General features: G+C 42.0%; 1 protein-coding gene across 2 annotated transcripts in view; it reads left to right on the forward strand.

The window, feature by feature from the left end:
* prickle2b (prickle homolog 2b) overlaps window positions 1–13,587 on the forward strand; it is an 86,781-nt gene that overhangs the window by 38,711 nt on the left and 34,483 nt on the right. Inside the window, exon 1 of one of the 2 annotated variants that reach the window (XM_084927783.1) lies at window positions 138–239. The exons of the other annotated variant lie outside the window; for it this stretch is intronic. The gene's annotated coding sequence lies outside the window, so the exon portion shown is untranslated. Of the gene's footprint in view, window positions 1–137; window positions 240–13,587 lie in introns of those variants that run through there. 2 annotated transcript variants of the gene reach the window in all.

The following is a 13,587-nucleotide window of genomic DNA, read 5'->3' on the forward strand; positions in this document are numbered from 1 at the left end:
GATCATTTCTCTCTCTCTCTCTCTCTCTCCCCCCCTCCCTCCCTCCCCCACATACTCACTGATCACAGAGCAATGAAAACAGATTTTTTCAATTAAGAAGTGCCGCTGAAAGTGTTTGCTTCAGGCTGCAGCACTGCTGCGGCTCTCTTTGCCCCCTCCTGAGATTGTCTGTCGGTTAGTGTGTTTCTTCCCCCCTTCCACCTCATTCCCAGCACAGCCAGGGGGGAGGGCAGGAAGCGGTGAGTAACTTTTAAACATTGTCATCCTTTTTCCTTGAGCTGATTTGCGGAGACGAGTTGTCTTTGGCATGGTGTCAAGATTTTTCCCCTGGGTGGTGTAAATTGGGCATTTTTGACACCCCCCCCCCCTTTTTTTTTTTTTTTTGAATAGCTAACCCCCTTGATGATTGATTAGTTTTCTTAAGGCTTGTCTTAACAATATAGATTTGAAGGAATGTTTTAATTTTTGGGAGCGTGTGCGCATACCACAACTATCTGGCCAGTCTGTGATGTGCTTCTGTAGGTTTACATCTGCACGTGTCTGTGCTTCCAAAAGCATGCGTAACGTTAAGTGACTCTGCCAGCAAGTTGGTGTGCATTTGCATCTCTGTGATGTACGTTCTCTTTTTCTTAGCAGTACATTATCACAGAGTAATGACGGCTGAGTTAAAAACGTCACTTCGGTCTTGTCTTTTCCGTTCCCTCGAGTGCTGCTTTGTTGGGCTGCCAGTGAAGCTGTCAGAAGTGGGTTGCTTCATCTTTAAACAAGGGGGAAAAACGTGTGTCAGGGGAGAAAGAGTAAAAATGGTTAAAGGTGGTGGGATGGATTGAATTAGAGGAGTAGAGGAATCAAAAGTGAACGACAGAATGGAGAAGAAGGAAAGGCAGTTGAGAATCAGCACCTTGTCATCTCAGCTGTTGTGATTTAGATTGGCTGACAGCACACAAAGCTCCCTGCATCTCACAGCTGTGCGACATGCCTACCCTGTTTTATTTTTAACCTGGACACCTAAATTAGGCTCCTAGGTCCAAGCAGCATCCACACCATTGTCTCCAAAGCCTGTATGTATGTGTGTGTGTGGCTCCTTATCTTTAGATATGCATGTGCCAGGGTCTGTGTTTGACTGTGTCAGTAGATGCCTATATATGTCAGTGCTATGATATTCTACCACACAATGCTGAGCGCTCCTCTGGGCTGTGCTCTGACTCAAATCGAGTCAGATGTGACAAGTTTAAGAACAGTTTACATGTGCAAGATCCGGGGTCGGCTCACCAGCCTTTATTGACCGTGTGAGTGTGTCCGTAAATTGCCGAAGTGCATTCCACACAGACGTGCTGCCAGCTCTGTTGATGGCACCCTCGTGTGAGAGGCTGGTAAAAGACTTACATGGAGGGGGGAGTGAAGGGGGAGAGAAAGAGGGGCTTGGATAAAAAGCAACTTCCTGTGCTCCAGGGAGCCGACAGTATCTTCACCTGGCCTGTGAGCAACGGTCCACAGAGACTACACCTATTTAAAAAATATTGAGCAAAATCATATCATCAGGAGAATTTAAATGGATTTATTGACAGTTCCTCTCCTGTCATCCTATTACCACTTGTTTCCGGACCTCAAGACAAAAACATCCCTCACTACAAGGTTTCTCTGCAGTGGAAGACTAGAATCTGCTTAACTGGAAGGAAGAATAATGTAAGGGGTCAGGGATGATCGGAGGGGCATGCAAAACAGGGGGATAAATGGATTAAATTCTGAAAGCAGATCTTTAGATGCTCCTCAGACGGTGAGTGTGGCAATTGATTTGATGAGTGAGCGGTCCCCACACCCACAACCCCCATCCTTCCTCCTGCTGCCGGTCCTGCTGCCTGCATTTGTGCACCATGAACCAATCAATATCAGGGAGTTGGCTCGCAGTGGTGTATCAACTTAGAGTTACATTGATCTTACTTGCATTGATCTAACTCCTAATTATGTTTTATAGTCTGAATACGTAAACACATCTATACACTCTAAATGTAATAGCACTAGAGAAAACATCATTTTTACTAATCACAACATCAAATTTATAAATTATGAAATTTTGGTTGCATTATTTTGAAGGCCCACCTTTTTAACACTTCGGATTTTAGCTGTGAAATTTCACCTCCCACATCATTCCTCACATGTCCGTCTTCTCCTGGCAATGTAGCACCGTGAAACGAGATGCATGTTAATAAATAAGATTAAGAATCCGCAGCCATGTTTGTGTGGTCAAAATGCCAGAACTCATATTTTTCATCTTCTTCTTCTTCTTCTCCATGACTCTTTTTGCACAAACATTCACTATAATTTGTGCACAAATTAAATGATAAACATTCCCATCCTGCTGCCAGCGCAGCAAAAATGTGCTTGTACTTGTCAGGCTCTATGCGCCTCAAACAGCTGGACGAAGAATATAATTTAATAGCAGATGAAAAGGCACGAGATACAAGGCGACTTTGTACCTACAAGAAACAGAGTTTCCTCATGTGCAGTACTTTATCTCCATCCAGTACTGGACGACATCAGACACATAGGAGACATAGCCAGATGTTCGCTCTCAGTTTGGCTAAATTAGAGCCAGTATGATGGTAGTTGAATGAAACAGCAGAGAAATTGGGTAACTGGGTCATGTCACATTTACCACTCCTTGCAGGGGGATGAAGGGAAGAGAGTAAATGGGGTCATTTTAATTTAAAAATATATCTGCAGCAGCCTAATTAAACAACTGATTGCAATTAGAATTCTCTGTGTACTTAGACTTTTTATCACACTGGCCTGGTCTTGGATGTGTTTGAATATGCACACGCTTACGTGTACACAAAGCTCTGGAGACAAAGAGTGCGTCCAGAACAGGCTTGCTGCCACTATGCTCTGCCAAGCTCAGCCAGTGATAAGGTTGACCACAGGGAGATGTCTTGCCGTCAATCAAAACACAAGAGTCTGCTTCCACCCCTACTTCACAAGAGTGCGATAGGAGAGATTAGGGGGAGGAGTGTTGTGAGTGAGAGAGATGGACAGGCAAGGAGACAGATATAGAGTCTCACGGGCATAAATGGATAGAAGTAGTCAACTAAGGGAGAAGGGGAAAAAACGCGACACAATCCATGAAACTGTAAAAGATTAGTAAAGTGAGCAGACAGTGATAGTGTGTGTGTGCCTGTATTCTCTGTGTAGTGGATCTATACAAGGAATGTGACCCGCTTGTCATGTGGCAGCCAAACCACCTATCTTTAATAATGCTCCATACTTTCACCCACTGTTTTTTTTGTAAAAAAAAAATGTACTGCCTAAATCCTTGATTAGGTTACAGAGGATAAGTCAGTTACCATATAAATCTCATGGAAATCAAGTCATTGTCATGCTGAGACCTGGATGGAACAATAGAGCTTTGTTGAAGGCTCGCGGCAGAAGACATTTTTGGTAAACACAGCCCAGACTAAAAAATGTGGTCTTATAGCAGCAGTGTTTTGCAGCATAAGGGGTTGCTGTGAGGTGCAAGATAACTTGGGTGAGGAATGGAGGCACATAGCATACTCTAGTTGAACTTTATCTCTCAGAAAATTTCTGCTGACAAGGGAGGAAATTTGTTTTTGGTTATTTTTGGAGATCTTTGCGTCACACTTTATTAATTTCTGTCCTCAATAAGACACAGAAAGGGAGAAATATGTTAACACTTGACTCTCTTTATCCGTTTTTGGCTCCTTCCTTTGCTCTCCTATGTAGACTCGTCAGTGATCAAAGATGCTCCAGATGTTTGTTTTTTACACATCATCGTTCACCATCTCTTGGCATGGTTTGAAAGTGGCTGAGGACCTCTTCCAGTTCTGTTGAGTGTTCATTAAAAGAGAAGTGATGGATTGGGCTTTTGTGGGATGTGCATTAGCTTTAGATCTCCTGCAGGATTTAATAGGGGAAAGTGACACATACACAGCCCAGTTGCAGTAATAAGGGCAAGCTCGTTTGATTTTTGACTCTTGTTGACTCTCTGTATTCTTATCATATAAGGAATAAAGTGCCCTGTCACAACACAACACACCACAACACACCACCTCTGTCTCTGGAAGTAGTTTCATGGTGGAAAATTTGGCAGTGGAAATTCTTTGTTTTTGATCCATCTGCTCCATGTGCCACACTAAACAGAGCTATTTCTGGTTTCACAGCAGGCTGAGGAAGTGCTGGCTCTCTCACAGTTCATTAAAGTTTTGATGGAAAATAATAATGAACTGAATTACAGCTCCTTATTACAGCTGTGTTCATAGCAGTTTTTCTGTTTTTCCCAGTGCATTCAGTTTCACTATTTACTGTAAGCAATTCCCACCTGGGAAGTTTGAGGACGGCTTCTCCATATTGACCTCAACCAGCAGGCTCATGGTGATGTATTACGTTTCTACTGTCATATGTCTTCTGTTTGGGTCACCCTTACCTAGAGCCAAACATGGGGTGTACTCTGAAACTCATGGCCACTGGTAGGCAAAAACAAATATGCCTATATGAAATTGAGAGTTGAATAAAAAGCATTTCTGCCCAATTCCAAATATAATGAAGGCATTGGGTTGGCTAAAGACCTTAGATTTCTGTCATGTCAAAGATTTTTTTTTTTTTTACACCATATGTCTTAGTTGTTAGAAAATCATTAGCTATGTTAGCAAGCTAACAAATAGGCCTATATGTTAGCAAGCTAACATAGCTACACTAGCTTGCTAACATTAGTTGTTAGTTCATCAGCTCATTAGCTGTAGAAATGCTTTAGCTTAACATATATGTTAGGGGTGTAACAATTCACCAGTACCACGTTTCATTTCACATGTGATATTGTAAATGTTTCTACTGGGTTCAGTCCTAATTTCAGAATGAAAATGTAATTTAATCTTATACAGCAGCAACTTGTCAATCACAAGTTAGCCCCATGCTAAAGCATACCCTGTTTTGTCCTTATCTTTGATGCTAAAGCTGGACTACAATTAAAAAAATGAACATCATGTTGTATTCAGAGACTTCAAACCAATGACTGAGACCATAAACTCCTCAGGAAAATGTTTATTGAGGTCACCGATCGAGAGAGCCAAGAGTCTTGTCATAGATTTTTGTCCAACCAGACTTCTCTTTTGCATTGTTTGGAGTTGCTCCATTTGAGCGAATGCAGGTTTAAGCCATTTACACACTGCGTTTACTTTTCAGACCCAGAAGCTATGTACATCTTTTTATAGACAGGATGTTATATGGTCAGGATCCCACAGTTTTTCCATTCCTCCTGCTGATACCTCATGTCTTATTGCACTGTTATCCACTTGGCCTATAAAAGGCTCAGTTTTGCACTTTATAAAATCTTACTCCTGGATTCTTTACCCTGTTGGTAATCAATCTTGCTGAACTGCAGCTTTTGGACAGTTATCAGGGGTTTTTTATGTTTTTTATTTTATTTTTTTTTTTTGTTGGCAGACAGAACTGACAAGGAAGCACTTTCACGCTATGCAAAGACAATGGAGAGTCATGAATTGTTTTCCCCTCTGGTGTGGGCAGCACTTATATGTGCTCTGTCTCTTTAGAGAGTGGAAAACACTGTTGAGGAGTCTACTGTAGGCTATATAAGTGTCAGTATGATCAGTGTCATAGGTGGCAAGAGTGAGTTGGGTAAGGGTACATCTGTTAATCTTTCAACAAAGCGTCATTATTTTGGCTATTTGGTTCAAAATGATTTTTTTGGTGTGATATGCCTCATTAAAATACATCTTCATGACTCAAAGTCAACTAAAAGATGATTAACAGTGAAATCACATGTTAAAACGCAGTGGAACGATTTACAGTCATAATGTGAGCATGTAAGTTGGCATTGCTGGTTAGCTGCTGTGTTGCCTGGGAACTTTTCTCCCGTCTCTATGGCAACATGCACAGAAATCAGAGTTTTCTCCACTCTCCTTTTATCCTTGTCTATTTTAATGCCAAGTTGCCATAAATACAGGACTTAGAGGAGCACTTCTGGTAATACACCCAGTTTGTGGGCCAACAAATGCTTTAATTAGGCTGAATGCCAACCATATGGGATAGCAGGTAGGCGCCCCACTCTTATAGTCTAAACACACCCACACACAAAAAATACAATGTATACTCACATTATTGGGGTTAGGAAAAGTTGTGTGAGAGCCAATCAGTAGATTCTGGTAGATTCTGTGCTGTATGTATATTTTTATCTTTTTTTGGGGGGGTTGGAAAAAATTAAAAGCCTAACTGCTGCCCAACTGCGGCCGTTTGCTTTGTTTCTACAACCTGAAAAGGGAAATTGATACCTATGGCATTCTTGTTTCACTGAGCTCCATGGTCTATTGGCACTCAGCACTCACTAGAGAAAATGGAACCTCTCTCTCTCTCTTTTCCAAATTTAATAATATAAAATAAAATCTGCCGACAACCACGTCTGAGCCTTCCTAGTTTGTGCATACCTTGTTTATTAAATCAGTGTATAAAGGTAAATGTATGAATACTAGTGCAGGGTTGACAAATTGTAGCTAATCAATCGGTTCAGCAGTTCTGTGCAGAATCACTGTGACTGTAATGACATGATTGGGAGGTTTCTTTACTCAATTATTTGTCCCCAGTACAATTTTAAAGCACTTAAATTTAGCGTTAGCCAAAAAAGGGTAGGAACCTAAGGTTGAATAGTTAGCAAAATGATAGACTTGCTGTCGTGCATGTGTTTTGCATGCATAAAATGGACTGGCCTATAATCAGACACGTGTGAGGCTAACCAGCCAGTCACTGGTCTTGGCCAAAAATGTTGGAAATCGGCTGATTCCAATCCCTGGCTGATTGATCGGTGCATCTCTAGTTTTAGGGCTGCTCATTAATCATAATTTTGCCAGTTGTCAGAACTAGATTCAGATGTTATCTACAACAATTAATATACTCGCGAACTTTTGAAACTTTTTCACGACAGCAAACACGGTACACATGTAGATAACTGAAGCACGTCTAAATACTTTATTTGTGATTGTAGTAACTTACTGTATTGTAACCCTGTTGGCTTTCATTACACAGTGGCTGTCAGTATAAGAGTCCGTCAATTCCCACAACACTGGATCTACGTCACATACAGGTTACTTACAAGTCCCCATTCTTTAGCAGGAAAGGCTCGACCGGTAACACTCACTCAACCTCAGATTTTAGCTTCTCTCATCAGTTAACCACAAGCAGAGCACATGTTGCTCCATGGATAAGTGAAGGCTTGATTTGAAGAGTCACAGCCAAATTAAAAATCTGACTGTTGCTTCAGAGCGCTGACTTTTAGAGTCTTATTGTGTTTGTTTGCGTAGGTTTCCTAATAATTGATTGATGGGTTTGATCAGTATTGGTGAAAAAAAGTGTAATTGATGGAGCTTAAGTATAATGACCACGTCATTTTCATCGTTTTGCATTTCCGTGGTAACATAACAACAACCTGTCAACCTTATACCTTATATAGCAGTGGCACAAACGTCCTGCTGTCTGGATTGTAGACCACATTCATATGTGCTGCTAGGAGTCTTTTTGTTTATTTCTTATTTAAAAGCCACAGTTGTTTGATTCCCTGTGCTTTCAGTCCATATGGTAAGCAAGGCTAATAGGCTCCCAATGCTCTGTGCTTGAGGCACATATCATCGCATCAATCTTCTTCCTTCTTCTCTTGGAAAAAAAGAAGCAAATTGTGTTTTTTTGCAAAGCGCCAGACTGTTATACACCCAGCATTATACATCAGTGGTTCTCCAGATATTTCTACTGTCAAACTGTGATCACTGAGAGAAGGTGAAAATGTAGTAGCTTCTACACTTGGCTAATTCAGCAAACAACGACGCAGAGTCGTTATAGGAGGAGGAGTAAGAAGAATGAAAAATGACCTGAGTTGAGGCGGAAAAGGAGACAAATCCAGAAAGGCAGTTAATGAATGCGTGGGAGGAAGGTTTAAGACAGAGGGACACAGAGGATTAGAGAGAGTTAATTAAAAACTTGTAAGAGGCTATTGAGTGAAGGTTAAACAAAGGTAAGTAAAGCGAGAGAGGGGAAACACTGGAGCGAAGCAACAATAAGAGAAAGTAGTGCCAGGCCAGGGGAAAGAAGGAGGAGAAGCACAGAGGGAGTGTGTGCTAAGAGAGGGAGGTGAGGTGAAAGATGTATAGGAGATGCTGAGCGAGGGACCTGTACAGCTGTAAGTAGAGCGGTGAGGTTAGAGGGAGGCAGGAGGAGAAGGAGGGGAACTGAGAGCATTGCCAAGCTGTCCCAGGGGTGATGAATGAGGCCATAATGAAGTATCTGTGCTCCTCTGCCTCTGCTGCTGGCTGGAGAATACCGCAGCCTTGGCACGGCCAAGGGGCCCGCTCAATCATGCCAGGAGAACGAACACACACACACACACACACACACACACACACACACACACACACACACACACACACACACACACACACACACACACAGAGCTAAGTGCAAAGTACATACACATATACACACTGAAATGTATGACAGATGATCTCTCCACCCGTAATGTCTCCATCACAGACATTTTTACCTCCGCTCTGTCTCTCCACCCAGATCCAGGGAGGCAGGAGTGTGGGTTTTGTAAAACAACCCATTGTTCGGTATGACAGGAAGGTAATGCACAAGGCACTGCGGTTCTCCACAGAAACACATGCACACAGCGAGCAATTGAAGTCAAGAAGACTGGTAAATTCCTCCTCTGCAGTAAACAAGTCCTGCTGTCCTGCGGTTACCAGTGCTGTCACCAGTACACAATGATATGTCAGTCTGCTATTTAGTCATTGTTTTCTCTGCATACTGAGGATGCATTGTTTGTGCAGCATTGACAAACGGTCTGTGCCACTTGTACGCGTGTCTACACGCAAAAGGTTGAGCAGACTTCTACAATGGGCATCAGTGGGGGAAAGCTGCCTCGTGACAAAGACTGATTGAAACCACTGCACAGTTTTATTGTATGTGTGTTAAAACTGACCAGAACAGTCAAGGCAGCACAATCCAAAAAACAGCAGAGCTTGACTTATTCTCTGAAGTGCAGGCATCACCTCATGTCCCTTTCTATTTATTGTTGTGTTGCCTGGCAGTGATGTAACAAATGAAAGCATGACCAAAAATAAAACAGATTGTTGATTTTTATTTTTTTAATGATATTCAGGGTGCTTTGACTTGCAGTGTGTTTCACCTGCAAAGATCGAGATGTAGGCTAATGTCAACAAAGCTCTGGTGACCTTTTCTACCAGCATCTGCATGTGGTTACCTGTCTTCTTGATTGTGCAACGCCCCTATTTAGAGGTAGGCAGTTGAAACCACTCATTCACCCGTCAAATGGCAGAAGTCATCTGGCATTCTTTGTCATGTAAAGGAATTTTTCCCTCCCAAAAATAAAATTTTTATAGTGGATGTGTGCACTATTTGCATTCTTACTTGTTTATGGATCCAAGCACTATGAATTTTTCCCTGCAGTGTAAAATGGATTTCTGCTCCTCCTCTACTGTCAGCGTTCCAGAGGGGAAGCTTTGAATTAGGAGGAAACAGCACTGGATGTACAGTATAGCCTGAACTTTGCTGACAAACTACTTTTTTTTTTCTTTTTTCTTTTTTTCACTGATCCTTCCCAGAAGACCAGAAATGGGAGAGAGAGAGAGAGAAGGAGAGCTGTAAGGGAAAGTAGGACAGGGACGATGGGATGATCTCTCATACTCTCTCTTTCCTTTGTCCGTGGCTGTCCACAGCATCTCTTCTCTGTGCCCATGCTCACATTTTAAAATAAACTTTCCAGTGCAAATCAGAATCCCGCCCCACAGTCTTGATGTTGCACATGTATAGTTATAGTCTTCTATCTGGTGCTGTGCAGGTAGGATAGACTTTTTTCTGCCAAGCTGCTTTTGGCTATTGCCTTATTCACAAGGGGTCACCACAGTGGGTAGTTTTGCATGCCTTCCTGATGCAGGCTCCCAAGGTGATTTGTGTCTCCTCCTGAGGTTGAACCGGAGATATTTCTTTTTCCTGTTATGCAAATGTGTAAATCACTATACTTTGGCATGCTAGCTCTAGCTAAAAACAATTTACAGTACCAGGGACATCGGGGTGAACCAAAAGAGGAAAGTTGTGGTTTGTAAAACGTTGAGAGGATTTAAGAGTCGGGTGATAATTCTAGATGCATCATTGTAAGTGACTGCATTCAGATTGCACATAGGTCTGGTATCACACTGGTATTGCAGTTAACAAAAAAAACATATTTGTTATAATTTCTTTAGGGCGATTCCCTTGGTTGTGACTTTAAGTAAGGCAGTAGAGTTTACAGTAGCTCTGTTTGTCCACACACTGCAGCTCAGCTGGTTTGTACTCCACTGTGGCCAGTTTATCTACAGGAGCTTTCCTCCTGCTTATTATAACAAAAACTGTAAGTTAACCATGTGCTCTCGCCCTCTCTCTCTCTCTCACTCACACACACACACACACACACACACACACACACACACACACACACACACACACACACACACACACACACACACACACACACACACAGACAAATCCTAAAACTCCATGGCTCGTGTGTGTGTGTTCCCTCACGCTTTCATTTTTTCAGTTATATAGATAATAGATAAGCACACACAGTTAGAACTGGAGCGTGTCCTGGCTTATCGTGTTCAGGGTGGTGGAGGTCACTGGAGTGCTGTGTGTGTGTACTTTGGCTCAGTTTCATACAGACATGTAGTCTGTAGATTGGTCTTGTTCCAAACAAGTCATCCTTCCAGTGAACCAGCCCACATACAGTACTCCGTAACATGTTTCTCAGTCACTGAGTTGCTCTTTTCTCTGCTTCATATCTTATCTTTGGGGCATTGTGCTTTACTTCTGTTAGCCTTGCCTTCTTTCTTAATATCTTTTATGAAATTTAGCCACTAATGGTTTAGACACGAATTTCTAACAATCTGTGATCCATGTCTCCACTGCTGTGTTTTGCCTAATCTTTACAGAGAGGAATGCCACATTGAAAACACACATTCACCCAGCCATAGCGCGGACTGCTGAGTTGTCACAATGAACTGCTAAGGTTTTTGCCACGTCTCTTATTCAGTAAGAGCTTGTATGTAGACTTGTGTTTGATTTGTGAAGGAGAAGAATGGAGTGAGAGATAAACATCAGCTGTGATCAAATACAAAGGAATGCGAAGCGGAGGAATGGGCCGAAAAGCAGGGAATGATCTAGTTTAGCTCATGGAAGATGAGGAAACCAAAAGATGCATGCGTGGGTGCAACTATTGAAAGATGTGCATTTTTCTTGTGAAAAAACTTTTTAATTGATTTACTGCCTCTGCAACAGCATGTGTGACTCAAAATTGTTTTAACGCCATTGTAGCCCAACCCTTACTTATCGAATGCTCCATTTATGGTTATGGAGAGACACGGGAAGAACAGCTGTGTGTTTTGGCCTGCTATAGGATTTAGGCAGCAGGTCAGTGTTGTTTAACAGTTTAGCCTAACAGGTTAATGCAACATGATCATAGACTTTCTTTCCTTTTTGGTTTCTATAACCTGACAGGAATTCCCCGTCTGGCTCCCATATGGCAAATTCTCAGTAATCAGTTGAAACCTGCTTGATGATCAGTGAATGCTACTGAATGGTGGTTCTAGAGGAAAGACTGTTCCCATAAGTGTGTGCGTGTATGTAACCAGGCCAGAGACGGGCCTTATCACCAGCCCTCCACTCCTGGCCAGACCTTAATTAGCACATAACTGCTTAGCGCAGATCTGGCTGAGCCCAGGGAAGTTACACGCACCCCTAATCACAATCAAGCAATAAACATGTGAATGCATATTCTGTACGAAAACCCAATGAGTGTGTGTGTGTGTCGGTTGTGGTTTATAGATTGCGTAAATGAATCTGTGTGTGAAATCTTTATGTTAGTTTTGTAAAAACTGTCTCAGTGTTCAGCTATCACGGTTTAAACTGAACTAGCTCACACTCACATTTCCAAACCCAGCATTCTGAAGTTCATAGTCCCAAAAGTGAATTCATTTCAGGGTTTTCTAAAGGTTTCTTTTTTGGTTTAACAGTTTTTTTTAAGCTATTCTTTCCCAGTAGAATCTCCTCCCACTCTCCCTTGCAGACTATTGATGCTTCATGCAATCGAAAAGGGATTACTTTTAAAAGAAAATAAGGAGTATTAAGTGTTTTTAACTGCCCCATAAAACCGAACAACGCAGTAAAATTCAGTTCTCTAGGAATTTTTCACTCAATAGATTGACCAAAAGCTTGAGCTCAATATGACACCTCAGATTCTCGTAATGTGTGTGTGTGTTGTTGTTTTTTTCAGATCCAACAGGTACAATTTGCACTAAAAATGTTCCTGAATTAATCTGAATTAGCTCTCTATTAGAGCAGGGCGATATGACCAAAAATATTTATCACGATATACATTTGAAAATTTGCGATAACGATATAACTGACGATATAATTGACACTAGACAAAATACTTTACAACCCCTCAACTTTATTAGTGCAAAAAAAACCCAAACATCAATGTATTTTCACTTAAACAAGCAGCTTTTTTAAGTGCATTAAAGTTATATAAAAAATGAACAGTGCAAATGCAAATTCCTTGCTGACAGTTTAACCAAAAGGCATTTCCAGTGGAAATTGGCCAATATATCCTCAGCATAACCATGTATAATATCCACAAAACTTAAAAAGAGGTTATACACACACACAATATGGTAATATTGTGTTGAAGCACAGTACGTATCACTCCGCGAGGCTCCTGCCTACGATAGCCGTAATACTCCGACAATCCATCAAGCGGTGCGGCTTCGTAGCTTAGCAAAGTCGTACTAAAACATTTGACAGATTTTCGAGCGCCGTGTACCACATAAAATCGTTTCGAGGTCAGTAAACACAACCAGAATTCATATATAAGGCACACGGGATTATAAGGGGCACTGTCGATTTTCAGAAAAATCAAAGGATTGATTTTAAGTGTGCCGCATTTTCCAAAAAACACGGTAATAACGACGCCCCGCTAGCATGCTCTACCAAAACTAGTGCTTTGTTGTGTATCTGACGGATGAAAGCCAAACCAGTTCCACACCACTGAAGTTGCAGCATTTTTACAAACCAGTTCTGGTTCATCCGTTTCCTTCGACAATCCACTTTTGCTCTTCTCATTCTGCGTCGCCGGCATGTGCTTATGTAAACAAAGGCACTGCGCATGCGCGTTTTACCCATATTCTATCGTGATATTTCATTTTCTTATCGTTGCGCATCATTACACCGGTATTACCGTGAACGGTACGATATACCGTATGATACACCGTATGATATACCGTATACTTGGGGCGACCGTGGCGCTGGGGGTTGGGAAGCACATCTGTAACTGTAAGATTGCCGGTTCGATCCCCGGGCTCTCTGTCCTGGTCGTTGTGTTCTTGGGCAAGACACTTTACCCTACCGCCTACTGGTGTTGGCCAGAGGGGCCGATGGCGTGATATGGCAGCCTCGCTTCTGTCAGTCTGCCCCAGGGCAGCTGTGGCTACAACTGTAGCTGCCTCCACCAGTGTGTGAATG

This window comes from Perissodus microlepis, chromosome 5, assembly GCF_051167445.1.
Source record: "Perissodus microlepis isolate ML-2025 ecotype Zambia chromosome 5, ASM5116744v1, whole genome shotgun sequence".
In the NCBI taxonomy this organism is placed as follows: domain Eukaryota; kingdom Metazoa; phylum Chordata; class Actinopteri; order Cichliformes; family Cichlidae; genus Perissodus; species Perissodus microlepis.